We start from the raw sequence: 14,242 nt of genomic DNA on the forward strand, positions 1-14,242 counted from the left end.
GGACTTAATGGAGGCTACAGTTTTGGGTTGTCCCTGCTATGCATATGTCTCTGGCATCTGGCCTTCAAGGATCTAAGCAAGGATGAGGAAGATCAGGGGGAACAGGCCTGATCAGACTGGTGCATCTGAAGCAGGTTTTCAGCCATCTGAAAATGTCTACCTGCTCAGGTGATAGTGCAGAAAATATTAATTTACAACAAATAAAGTAATTGAAGAAAACCTTAAAGGATGGAAAGATCTACCATGTGCTTGGATAGGCAGAATTAAGATTGTCAAAACGGTCATTATACCAAAGGCACTATACAGATTCAATGTAATTCCATCTAAAATCCCAATGACAGAATAATACCGCATTGTGTATATAACCACGCATTCTTTATCCATTTATCTGTTGAAGGGCATCTAGGTTGGTTCCATAATCTAGCTATTGTGATTTGAGCTGCTATAAACATTGATGTGGCTGTGTTACTGTACTATGCTGATCTTAAGTCCTTTGGTTATACACCAAGGAGTGGGATAACTGGGTCAAAAAGTTGGTCCATTCCAAGTTTGCTGAGGATGCCCCACACTAATTTCCAGAGTGGCTACACCAATTTGCTACTCCACCAGCAAATAAATGGATGAAAATGGAGAATATGATGATATGATGCTAAGTGAAATAAGACAATCCCCAGAAAACAAAGGCCGAATGTTTTCCCTGATCAGTGGAAAAATGATACATAATGGGTGTGGGAGTGTGGGGAGTGAGAGAAGAATCAAGAACTCTATATTATGTAGAAGGAAATTGCAGGGAAGGGGGTATGAATATAGTAGAATGAGACAGACATCATTACCCTATGTACATGTATGATTACATGAATGGTATGAATCTACATTATGTACAACCAGAGAAAAGAAATGATGTACCCCACTTGTACATAATCAATCAAAATGAAGTCTGAAAATATTAAAAAATAATTGATTTTTAAAACATCCAAATGACATTCCTCATAGAAATAGAGAAAGCAATCATGAACTTCATCTAGAATAATAATAGCCCTCCAATAGCCAAAACAATCTTGAGCAGAAAAAGTGAAGCAGGAGGTAATCACAATACAAGAACTTAAACTAGACTACAGAACAACAGTAACAAAAACAGCATGGTATTGTCACAAAAATACCATGGCAGACCAATGGTACAGAGTAGAAGACACAGAGACAAACCCACAAAAAATACAGTTACCTCATATTAGACAAAGGAGCTAAAAACATACATTGGAGAATAGATGGTCTGTTCAAGAAATGGTGCTGGGAAGCAGGAAATTCATATGCAGTAAAATTAAATTGAACACATCTCACCCTGCACAAAACTCAATTCAAAAGGCATCAAGGACTTAGGAATTAGACCAGAGACCCTGCACCAAACAGAAAACAAAGTAGGCCCAAATCGTCATCATGTTGGCTTAGGATCACACATCCTTCACAAGACTCTCAAAGCACAAGAAATCAAAGCAAGAATAAACAAATGCAATGAATTTGAACTAAAAAGCTTTCTCTCAGCAAAGGATACAATCAATAATGTGAAAAGAGAACCTACAGAGTGGGAGAAAATCTTTTCCACATGCACATCAAATAGAGCACTAATGTCCAAAATTTATAAAGAACTTACAAAACTTTACACCAAAAATACAAAGAACCTAATCTATAAATGGACCAAGGACCTGGACAGACACTTTACAGAAGAAAATATACAGATGATTAATAAACATGTGAAAAAGTGTTCAACATCTCTAGTAATTAGAGAAATGCAAATTGAAACAACTCTAAGATTTCAACATACTCCAATTAGAATGGCTATTATCAAGAACACAAACAATAATAAATGTTGCACGGATGTAGGGGAAAAGGCACACTTTTGCATTGCTAGTGGAGTTGCAAATAGGTGCAGCCACTCTGGAGTGTGGAGAGACCTCAGAAAACTTGGAATGAACCCACATTTTGACCCAGTTATCCCACTCCTTGCTTTATATCCAGGACTTAAAAGTATCGTACTATAGTAATGCAGCCACATCAATATTCACAGCTCAATTTACAATAGCTGGATTGAGGAACCAACCTAGATAACCTTAACAGATGAATGGATAAAGAAACTGTGGTATATATACACAATGGAATATTATTCAACCATAAAGAAAAATAATATTATGGTATTTGCAGATAAGTGGATGGAATCGGAGAATATCATGCTAAGGGAAATAAGACAATCCTCAAAAACCAAAGACTGAATGTTCTCCCTTATAAGTGGATGATGATATGAAATGCTGGTGGGGGCTGGGGATGACAGAAAAATGGAGAAACTTTAGATTATCTACAGGGAAATGAGAGGGAGGAGGGGATGGGGGTATGAAAATGGTGGAATGAGACAGATATCATTACCATGTGTACATGTATAATTACATGAATGGTATGAATTTACATTGTGCACAACTAAAGAAATGAAATGATGTACCCCATTTGTGTACAACAAATCAAAATGCAGTCTGTAAAGATAACAAAATAATAAGAAAAAGAAGACAAAATATTAGTTCACAGAAATGGGGGCATTCAGCCCACCTATGCACCATGACCACCCCAGGGTATCTGTTTCCCCCCTTTAACTCACACTAACAGCTCATAACAGCATAAGGATACATATCCCTTGGCACAGAAATCAAGTGGCAGTTTGTTTGGAATGGCCTGAGTTCTGAAACAGTTTCTCAGGCACACACAGCTCTGACATTTGGGGGGTCAACTGCTCATCAGGAAGACTTCTTCTGAGGCAGGTGGCCGTGAGAAGACCCTGGGGGAAGAGGGCACAAGTTTGGACTCTACCCTCGACCTTCAGAGAGGCTTTGGATGAAATTATCCTATTTTGGTCACTAATTTCAAGGAAGAGGCAAGAGATTTGGCTCAGTCAACACTTCTGGGACATCATCTTCCCAAGGAGGCCTTCAAGGAGGACGATTTGTGAAAGAGTGAGAAGACTTAAGGGGTCCTGGTTCTAAGGTACCAACTACAGGGCTCAAGTGTTCAGGGATCTCTGATCCCAGATAAACACCTGCATTACTGTCCCACATCCACTAGCAATGTTGTGGTTCTGGACAAGTCCCATAAAAACATCCAAATTTCAAATGCCTAAACTCAACATTGTGGGTTGAGGAGTCTGCTCCCCTCATCCCTCTAGGCTGATTTGGGATCACAGGAAATAATAGATATTCTCCATGAGCTTTTCAGATATCCAACTGTAAAGAATGAAGACTGGATTTCACCACCCACCACCCTGGAGGATGATATTGGTTTCATAACTCACTGTTCAAATATTGCCAAAGATCAAGCTGAAGCTTACTCTTCCACACATTTTATGATAGGACACTTTAGCACACATAGGAAGCACCAATCTTCTTAAGGCTGCCTGTATGAGATCATTGTCAGCCTGGTAACACTACTTGGGCCAGGTGAAACTTCTGCATCTCCACACAAGAAATTGAGGCACAGAAGGGTTTATTTAACTCTCACAGGTATGTACAGCTTTGAGGTAGGATTTGAACACAAGTCACATGGCCACAGACTCTGCTCTTGGTCACTGTTCTCTCTGCCTCTCTGTGATTTCACCTTAGTAAAGGTGTTTGTGTACTCAATAGTCGGTTGGGTTGTAGACCTCTCCACATTGCAATACAATCCTTAAGGCCAATCTGACTCAGGTGCTTTGCTGCCCCAATGGCGAAAAATGTGTTCAAAAGTGTGAATTCTAAGAATATTCAAATCCCTCTCCTCTAACTTTCTTAAAACATAGATTGTGTTATTTTAATATCTTGTCAAAGAATGCACAATAGAAACCAGTAATTTTTCCTAATATTTAATTGTAACATTGTCTCCCACACTCTGGAATCTAACATTCTGCTCTCATTTCTATAAGGTCAACTTTCAGCTTCCAGCAAACAGGGACACTATGCAGCATTTGTCCTTCTGTGCCTGACCATTTCATTTAAGCTAATGTCCTCCAGGAACATTCTTATTGTTGAAAATGACAGAAATCTTCCCACTGGAAAAAAATACAAATATTTAAGTTGCTGGGTATGCTATCATTGTATACTTGAATTCAAAGGTCAAATTGTGTTCCCAGATATTTACAATTGTCATGTCAATTAAAACTACTTGAACTGTTATTTGAATTACTGCTATTGACCCTCTGTTCTTTTGCTAGCAAGTTTTCACCAGCTGATACTACTTTATCACATTTCCCAGGCTGTTGCCTCCCATCAAAGGAAAAGAAGTCAACAACACATCCTGAAGACTTCCGTAGGCCTTTGACCAGAGGAGTCCGCCTGTGGCCACCAAATAGTGTGTACCCTGACAAACTGTTGGACAAAGGTACTGTGGGGTTGAGTCAGTGTGCCCATCCTTCAGTAATGATTCTAGTCTATTCAGAGTTCCAGTTCTTCTTTTGTTTGTTGTGTGCAGATTTATGGCCATTGAATCAGTCAGCGGTGCTGTAGCTCCAGAAGTGAAGATCTAGTTCCCACTGAGTTTTGTGCACTTGATCCATTCAACTATTGATGGGCATCTTTGTCCATTCCACCATTAACCTACTGTGAATTGGCCTGCTGCAAACATCAAAGCCACTGTATTATGATAGTATGCTAATCTTAGTTCTTTTGAAAGCAGAGAGGAGCAGGTCCACTCACAGTTCTTCCAGGAATCTCTACATTGCTGTCAAGAGCCATCGTAATAATTTGCAGTCCCGCCAACATGTGTCAGTGTTCCTCTTTTGTCACATCCTTGCCAGTATTTCTATAGGTGTTCAGTTTTCCCAGCACCTATTGTTTAAACCTCTATCTCCTGTCTATCATATAGTGTTAGTACTTACATCAAGTATCAGGTGCCTGTAAGTAGATGGGTCATCTCTGTGTCGTATATTCTATTACATTGACCATCATATCTATTTTGTGACTGATACCATGGCATTTTTGCCACTCAGGTTTGTCGTCTACTTTGAGATTGGGTATTGTGTTTGTGTGTGTGTCCTACATTTCTTTTCTTACTCTGAATTCAATTGCCAAAGCAATTCTGAATCTCTTATTCCAAATGAATTTCAGGATTGGGTGTTCAATACTGTAAGGAAAGTCATTGGTATTTTCAAGGGGATTATATTGAATCTGGATATATTTTTTGGTAGTTTTGCCATTTTGATGATATTAATTCTGCCTATCCAGGAACATAAACAGTCTCTGCATCTTCAGGGGTGTTCTTTGATTTACTTTTCAGTGTTCTATAGTTTTCATTGTCGAATTAGTTCACCACTTTGATGAGATTAATTCCCAGGTGTTTTTTTTTTTTTTTAGATTACTGTGAAAGGGATAAATTTCCTGAAGTCTTTTGCAGCTGAATCACTGTTGGAGTATAGAAATGCTAATGATTTAGGAGAGTTGATCTTTTATCCTGCTACACTGATAAACTAATCAGGAGTAGAATTCTACTGGTGAAATTTATTGGAATCTTCTAAATATTGGATATTGTCAACAGCAAACAGAGAGAATCTGACTTTTTCTTTTCTACTCATATCCCTTTAATTTTCTTCTCTTGCCTCATTGCTCTGACTTGACTTTTGAGAACTATACTGAATAAAAGTGATAGAAGTGGCAGTCTTTTCTTGTTCCTGATATTTGAGGAAAACCTTTCATTTGTCTCTCTGTTCAGTGAGATGTTGCTTTGCGTTTCTCATATATACCTTTTATAATGTTGAGATTGAGTCCCTTCTATGCTGAGTTTCTCCACTATTTTTTAAATGGACCTTGCTATATTTCCTGAAATAACTTCTCTGCATCTATTGATATGATCTTATGACTCTTATTCATAATTCCACTTATGTAATGTGTTAGCTTTGTTTTTTCAAAGCTTGAAGTAAAAGCCCTGGCAGGGAACTTAGAGTAGGAAAAGTTTATTAAGGTACTAATGGATCCGAAGTTCTCAGTCCTTTGCATGCCACAGTCCTTAGAATTTGAGGTGAGGCAGAGCATCATGATGGAATAGTGAGGTGGATAAAAGTGGCTCAGACATGTTCAGAAGGCAGAGGGAGAGACTTCACTCTCCAGGTACAAACTGTGTAACCATAATCACATCCCCAATGACCCTCTGCTTAAGCCACACACTGTCTGCCTTGTGATACCACTCCCTTAATCCCTTTCAGGGAATGATTTCCCTTACTGGGTTAAGGTTCTCATAACCCAATCATTTCAGACCAAAACCTGCATTGTCTCACTCATGAGCTTTTGAGGAACCTCTCATATGTTAACAATGACAAGTGGTGAATTACTTTTATTAATTTGCACATGTTGAACCAAATTTGCATCCCAGGCTTGAAGACCACTTGATTGTGGTGTCTGGTCTTCTTAATATGATTTAGAATGCAGATTACTAATGTTTTATTAAAGATTTTTCCGTCTATGTTCAACAAGTATATTGGTCTGTGGTGTTTATTCCTGGATGCATCTTTTATAGTTGTGATATCAAGGAAATACTGGCTTAGCAGAATGTACTTGGGAGTGTTCTCTCACATTCAATCTCATAGAATAATTTGAGAAAACTCATCTCAGTTCTTCTGTAATGGTCTGGAATAAGTCAGCTGGAAATCCATCCGGTACCATGCTTTTTTGACAGAAGGCTTTAATTGACCTTGCAATTTCGTTCTTAATAGAAATTGGTCTGTTATGGTTTCCTATACCTTCCTGGTTCGATGTGTGCACTCACGTGTGTTTCAAAATTCGTCATTGTCGTCTAGATGGTGTTAAATAGAATCACACGGGTCAATGTATTCCATGGGTCTTCCCACGATTTCATTTGTCCAGTTGGGGAGCAAATATGTCACCCCCTCTGCTGTCTGTGGAACAGCCTTTCCATGGTTCCTGGGCTTATTCTCTGGGCATGTATTCACACCACCTCATTCTTTAAAGAAGCTTGTTGAAATTCTCAATCCCCTTCAGCTGCTCCTGTGTGTCACCTGACGCAAAGGGGGAAGGGAGCAGGGCTCTCCTCCACATCTCTGACTTGAGTTCCCCTGGCTAGAATGCTCTCCATACTCCAGCTCTAGCTCTTCTAGGCAAAGTCTAGGTCCTTTGGCAGGTGCCTGTCAGGACCATGCATGTGACCCTGCTCAGATCATCAAGGTCGAATCTCCTCAGCATGGCTGTGTCAAGGTGGCTCCGGCCTGGCTTGCTCTTGTGGGAAGAACTGAGCACCTTCTTGCACCAGTGTACAGTGCAATGAAGACTCCGGATCAGCCAAGTTAAGGATGCCTCTATGATCTCAGGATTTTCCACACTAAATCTGTTGCTTTTGTTTTTGTGCATTTTACCTCTGTGATCTAGCAATGCCACTACTGCTATGGCTGGAACTGCCACTACTAGCTTGGCTATAATATACTCTTTTTCTTCTTTGTTTCATGTGCCCAACATTCTGATTCTCTAAGACTCCTTGACTGTCCAGTATTGGGTTTTAGTGAAATCCCTCTCTCACCCACCTTAGAGCGAAGCAGTATTCCTGCTCTTTGAATTCCAGGTCAAGGAGCCTCAAAAAATAAAGACTCTCACTATCTGCCATTTTGCTTCCATCTTCTAATGTATTATTTCCTATACTTGAGGATCTGACTTTCTATATCTCCAAGAATTTTTTGCAGTTCACTATGAAGTTTTGGTGAGTTCTTTTAGTTACCCAGCCCAATGAGAAGTGGTTTCCTTACCTTGCAAGTCAGGCAAGGAAGAACTACCCAAGGTGCATCCTTCTTCCAATGTGTAAATTTCTCTCCCCCTAATGACAAATTTTGTATGATTTCTATACTTTTCAAGTAGTCAATGTATTATTCAGGTCCAATATATACTCTATCTTGATGAATACCTCATGTGACATTGAAAAAATTATTTTCTTATATTTGAATGAAGTATTTGTACAAAGGCCAATTAGATCTATGTGATTGATAGTGGTATTGCTAGTTTCCTAGAGTTACCATGTCCAAGCAGCAGATTTTTTAACTTGAAGTACGATCTCAGAGATCTATAGGCTAGAAATCCCACAATGAACCATAAGCAGGTCCATGCTCCTTCTGAAGACTGTACGAAAGAACATTTTCTTGCCCATTCCTAACTTGTACTGGATTGTTGGTCAAACTCTTTGCTTCAGTCCTCACATGGCATTTGTCTCTCTTGAATGTGTCCCATTTCCTTATGAGAAAAGTTATCATATTTGCAGAATAGGTCCACCCTGCTCCACCTCAATATATTTAATAGATGAGATTTCAATGACCCTCTTCTCAAAACTGGTGAAATATTGAGGTACTGGTTTTGGGACTTGAACATATATTTGGATGGAAATAATTTGACCTATAACACAGCTGGTCGATTCAACACTATACTTTTTCATTTCTTCCTCATGGATCTGTCAACTGCTTTCAAGGAATGCTGAAATCTTCCAGTGTAACACTGGACTGTTTCATTTCTCACTGTGCTTCCTTCCACTGTTTCTCTGTGTTTCCTCTCCTTCCTGGACTCCTCTTTTTCTGCCATCCAAAAAATATCATGGTCCCGCAGCACCTAAGCCTGTGTGTGTTAAACAACCATCTTCGTACACCCTAGACCATGTCCACAGTAAGAACTCCCACTGAGTGATCTTCAGCAAACCAAAATGCTGACACTTACACTGTATTCCCCTAGATGCCAACCGGGTGATCATGGAGGTGGTATCATTTGATTGGGAAGAAGAAAAAACACCATCTTTTGCTGAGGTAAGGTTTATCTTATATTTATCTAAGATATAAATGTTTTCTTTCTTTTAGTTCATATTCAGGCATGAACATCTGACAGTGGACATTATAGATGTGTCACACAGATTCTTTTGTGTGGAATTACAACTACAAGTCTATTACACTGGTGCCTGATTCAAGATGACATTAATGTACCACATCAACAATTGTGAAATGATTGTAGTGAGCATTTTCCTTGGTAGCACTTTTCCTCGGTACAAAAGGAACTGTGTGCATGTCATCAAACTGTACCTGAGAAATCCCACATACAATGCTCCTGTCTTTCTCAAACATGCCCTCTCTGCCTTATTTGTGGCCCTTGGATCAATCGTTTTTTCCCATTGAGTTATTTAATGTCACCATAGACAACAGAAGACGTGCAAAGAAGACTCATCATATCATGCTCACACAGTCTTCCTTTCTGTAACTGCAGGTGGACTTTGCAGAAAATGAAAAATGTAAGTATTCTTAATTGCCTCACGTGCTGAGGAAAAACCTCTGTACTGTAATAGGTCAGGGTTTCCTGCCTAATTTTCTATAGAAAGTTATCCTGATTTCAGATTGCTTTTGGAAATGAAGATTGGGATGTGGTGACAGAGTGATAATTCAGTGAATAATTATGACCATCCACCACCATCCTGATGCACCTGTCATTTTGGTGGTGTGCATTATGGTGTTTGAATGAGGGTGGGAAGAAACCCTGAGCATGTTCGTGTAATAATAATTTTGTATGTGTTTGTGTGGATGTGCGAATTTCCTCAGAAATTGTGTTCTAACGTGCCCAGTACAAGCGCCAATTTTCTAAAATAAAACCCCACACTAACGCATGATTTGCATGAAACAATTCCTTCAACACCCAGATATGGAGTTCAGTTTACTATGCCCCAATCTATAGATAGAGATGATGTTGAGACAAATGATCCACGTCTGGACTGTGTCAGGAGAAGAGGCAAATAGGGCTCAGGAATGGGCCCTGATACTGATCGTTCTGGATAGGGAACTGTACTCATCACTCAGCCATATGTCCCCACTCTAGGTTATTCCAACATATTTTTGTACTCATGTCCCCTAAAGAGGTGTGAAATATTTTACATACTTGTAAGGTGGCCTCAGTGGTCATCTCTGGAGGCAGATATCCCCTGAGGGGTACAAAATGTAAAACATACATAACCCACATGGTTCCAGTCTAGCTGGTAAAGCAAAGACTCTGATTCTCATTTCTGTCTTCATCTTCTCCTTACCATATGATTTTACTACTGTCTATATCAAGAAATGCCCTGAATAATTCATAAGCAATAACATGAATATACTAATAGTCATTCTGTATCCTCCTAGATCCCCCAAAGGGCATGATGGAGTCACATCTGGCAGAAACCATGGGTCAGGAGGAACCATCATATGCCATGGTAAATTTGCTTATCTTTTTCTAAAATGCAAGTACTGCTCATATAGTGCTTTTTCTGTTGTATTATGATAGGTTCACCTGGATATTAGAGACATATTAGGGATGACATACACAATTTCCTCAATGGGGGAGTGTCACAGGGTTGGCTGTTACCAACTGAGACCTCATTGAAGGCAACATTAACAACTACCAGTATCAGCAACACTCTGTACCTTAGCAAGCTTTGTGATTGGCAGTGATTTTCCCACCTGATCAATCAAGTCCATAATTGTCAACTTAAATCAACCTGAGACACAAATCATCCTTGAAAAACTTGTGTTGTTTGGTGGAAGCTGGTTTGCACTGTCCTTGCCTTTGAGGTCCCTGGACTTGGACACTTTCTCATCTGATTTTTTAATGTCACCCAGTAAAGAAAAGGCTTGTGCACATAGGGGAGAGCATGACTTGACCTTCATAAGTGATTCCTTTCCTTTAATTACAGGAGGTTTCCATAGGAACCATAACTGGTATGTATCCTGGCCTCACTCTCCTGCTGATGGGTAATGTAGATGATGCCAAGGGTCGAGGGGCTTACAGCCTTTCGGGCAGTCACAGTGATTCCACTTCCTGCTGGAGGAAGAGAAATGAGGGTGTCATGGTAGAAATTTTCTAACACAAACAAACAAACCAAAAGAAACAGAAAACCACACACAAAACTGTGGCCATTCTCTGCAGTCCCTCATAGCAATTGTGTGATTTGAATAGTGTGGTTTAGATCAATGAGAGACAGGCGTGTCTATGCATGAATTCATGTGTTGGAATTCTGAGTATGCCTGTGTGTTACTTTTTGTACATCTGTTGTTTTGCTAGATTTATTCAGACTAAGATGCCAGTGTCAATGTTTTTAACCAAAAAGGCCATCTCCAATAAATCATGATTATGTACATGATTACGTGTAAATGAATCAAACTGTAAACCATACACGTGAAGTTCTTTCAAAACCAAGAATACCTCAATTAGCATGGAAAATATATCCCATCAAAACCCTGGAAATTTTTCATAGGACTCAGTAAGGATAAAGCCTTGTGTCACTCCTGTCAACGAACCACTTAAAGGTTTGCAATTGTTTGCAGCGTCTTGTTGAAGCCAGAACACAGATCAGGGCGATCCAGAATATTAATATTAACATTACTCTCCTTTTATTACTATAAAGAACACACTTGAGACTGAATAATTTATACAGGTGTGTTTAGCTTACAACTCTGGATATTGAAGAGCATGGCACTGGCATCTGCTTGGGTTCAGTAAATGCCCTCTTAGCTGTATTGCATGATTGGTGGTGTCACCATGGATGCAGTTGTAGGAGGGAGGCAACACATGGGGAGACAGGACGACAGCAGGGATCAGATGTCTCATCTGGTTTTCCTATAGAATCCAGTATCAAACAAGGGTGTGAGAAAAATATATTCTTGCCTGTGAGGCTGAGGTCCTCAAATGACCTTGTTACCTTCACCCAGACCGCTCTTCCAACAAGTTTCACAACTCTGATTATGGCCAGATTGAGGACCAAGCCTAAGTCACATATTCCTGTAGGGGACAACAACATCCAACCCTAGCACTCCTCATGATCTGAACTGGTGAAGAAGAAAGCATGAGACACTCTTAGTTAATCTGTTGCTGATGTTTGTCTCTAAAGGTGGGATGTACAGCCAAGCATGGGACTCGAGCAGTGAAGATGAAGAGCCTACAGGTAGGGAACAGTCCTCTTGGTGTGACCCAAAAGGAAAGGTTTCCTGGTAGGGATTCAGTCCCCTTATTATGTGGAAAATGAATAATGGGTCTGAAATAGGAGTCAACTGAAAAAATGTATTACTTTCATAGTTTAATGATGTAGGAATGAGAGTTAGTAGATCTAATGTCTTGAACATCCTGTTGGTAAGAGGACAAATTTTTCTTTGCTAATGACAGATAATCTTCCCTATAAGACCCACTCTGTCCTGAATTTGCCTCCACTAAGCATCCAACAGCTTGGCTGTCATTGGTGGACACTTCTTAGAAATCATGAAAGAAAGAATTTAGATCTGGGCTTTGGGTTTGACTCACAATGGAAGGAATCTAGTGGGACACACTTTCCTAGAGGCGTCTTGTGAACGTGTAGTCAGAGTTATTCTCCTCTGTGTTAAGCAGTGTGAGAGGAGTCAAATTCTCCTCTGCATGTTCTGGTTTTATAGCAGCACGTTCTCTTTTGTTTATTGTCTACTCCTGTTTTAAAAGGCACTCCTAAATATGGGGGACTTAAAGAAATCTATATCAGACAGGCGTCTGGGTTCTCTTGTAAAGAGTGGGGAGAAGTTCAACCTTGAACATGTTTCTCCCCTCCAGTTCTCATTTAATTCTCAAACCCTGGGACTTGGAGGAAAATCTGAATTTGCTTGCGTTCAAGAGGTCTGTGTCCAGAAAGTCAGGGAAAGAGTGGATACCTATTGGAGGAACATGATGAGACAGACATCCCTACCTGAGGACAACTTAATCAGACAACTTTCTGCATTGATTTTAACCCTAATTGTACCTTCCCTTGCATGGTCATGGTCACATGCACTAGTGGCCACTTCAGTGCTCTCTATTCAATGAGGACAGTGGGAAAATATGAATTGGAAACCAGTGCTTAGGATCCTAGACCTATTCCTCATTGCAAGGTGAGGTGATGGAAGCCAGGAGACAGGAGGGCAGACGAGAGAAGAATGGAGAGCTTTGACTTTGGGCTACAGAACACCAGGAGCAGCAGCAACTCAAGTTCCCACCTTGACTTTACTCTTCCTTTCCTTTTTCCAAGGCCACATCATCACCATCACTGCTCTTGTCCATGCTGAAGGCAACTTTACAGATACTGAGGATGAGGAGGAGGACAATGCGACCAGAAATGTGAAAGTAATTTATTTCCTATAGATGTCTCTTTTTCATCCTTTCTTTTTTATAAACTCTTTGTAGCTCTTCCATGTTTCCTCTTTCCCACTTTGTATGACACTTCTAAGGGGAACTTTCTCACACACATCTTTAAAGTCCTTGGATCTTCAATGTCTCATAATTCTCTCTGCACTAACTTTCTTAGTCTTGCCCTGCTTTATGACCTCAGGCTGCACCACTCAATCATGTGAAGCACACCTGAAAGGCCATGCATTGAACATGAGTGGGTGGGATCAGAAAAACTGAGTTCTCCTCTGGTACATAGGACCCAAAAGGACTAGCTCTGCTGTAGCCACCGTGCACACCTGGGTTCTCCTACCCCTGTTGGCTCTGAGCATGCATGATCGTACCCTTCCTTTCATATGTCAATTTGCACAGTTAGAAAGCAGTTCTTCCAAAAGGAATATGGTTCCAGAGATCCTGTCCTGATTCAAAATTTGAGCTCAAGGCAGGAAAAGGAGACAAAGAAGGACAGGAATAGGAAATGTGAGTGTGGAGAGAATGGGACAGGGAGCAGGAGTCAAATAAGTGCACATATTCTCCACTGCTTCCTTCCCTTTCTTGCACTTTATGCAATCCAGCAGAAGCAAGGAGAGCACTGAAGTGGCCACTGTTGCATGTGACCATGACCCTGCAAGGGGAGGTACAATTAGGGTGAAAATCAGTGCAAGAAGCTGTCTGAGGATGAAGCTGCAGAGGAGGTAGGGCTGGAGGAGCAGGTTCCTTGTTCCAGCCTGTGTCAGCATACCTGCTGCCCCTCAGGAGGCCCAGATGTGTGCTACTCAACCTTCTCACCCAACTTCCCTAGAGAACCCTTTCCTCTGCCTCATGTTCACTCTCTAGGGAGCAGCCTCTGAAGGTTCTGAAGATGAATGTCCATGGGAAGTTGCTCCTGGAGGACATTCATAGACATTCTCTGCCCATAGACAACACCCATTGCTGAGGGCAGCAGAGCAGCCTCAGTTTTCCTCAACCAGATCCCAGGGTAGATCAGGGCCCAAAGTCACCTTGCACAACCTGAGGAAAATTGTGGTCCTTGCCACTGGTTCGGTGGCCAGAAACTCCTCCCATGTGACCCTGCACCT

The 14,242-nt window shown here is 40.6% G+C and overlaps 1 protein-coding gene and 2 pseudogenes across 4 annotated transcripts in view; 2 read left to right on the top strand and 1 right to left on the bottom strand.

The window, feature by feature from the left end:
- LOC306668898 (KH domain-containing RNA-binding protein QKI-like) overlaps nucleotides 1-6,786 on the bottom strand; it is a 31,477-nt pseudogene extending 24,691 nt beyond the window's left edge. Inside the window, exon 1 of the transcript in view lies at nucleotides 6,766-6,786. The product of the transcript in view is annotated as a KH domain-containing RNA-binding protein QKI-like (transcript). The remainder of the gene's footprint in view (nucleotides 1-6,765) is intronic.
- The window catches only part of LOC306667255 (immunoglobulin lambda-1 light chain-like), a 759,848-nt gene that overhangs the window by 608,996 nt on the left and 136,610 nt on the right, over nucleotides 1-14,242 (top strand). The window lies entirely within an intron of this gene.
- Nucleotides 1-14,242, top strand: part of LOC306667283 (E3 ubiquitin-protein ligase RNF138-like) — a 97,546-nt pseudogene that overhangs the window by 77,555 nt on the left and 5,749 nt on the right. The window lies entirely within an intron of this gene.

This window comes from Sciurus vulgaris (genome assembly GCF_902686455.1).
Source record: "Sciurus vulgaris genome assembly, chromosome: 8".
Classification (NCBI taxonomy): domain Eukaryota; kingdom Metazoa; phylum Chordata; class Mammalia; order Rodentia; family Sciuridae; genus Sciurus; species Sciurus vulgaris.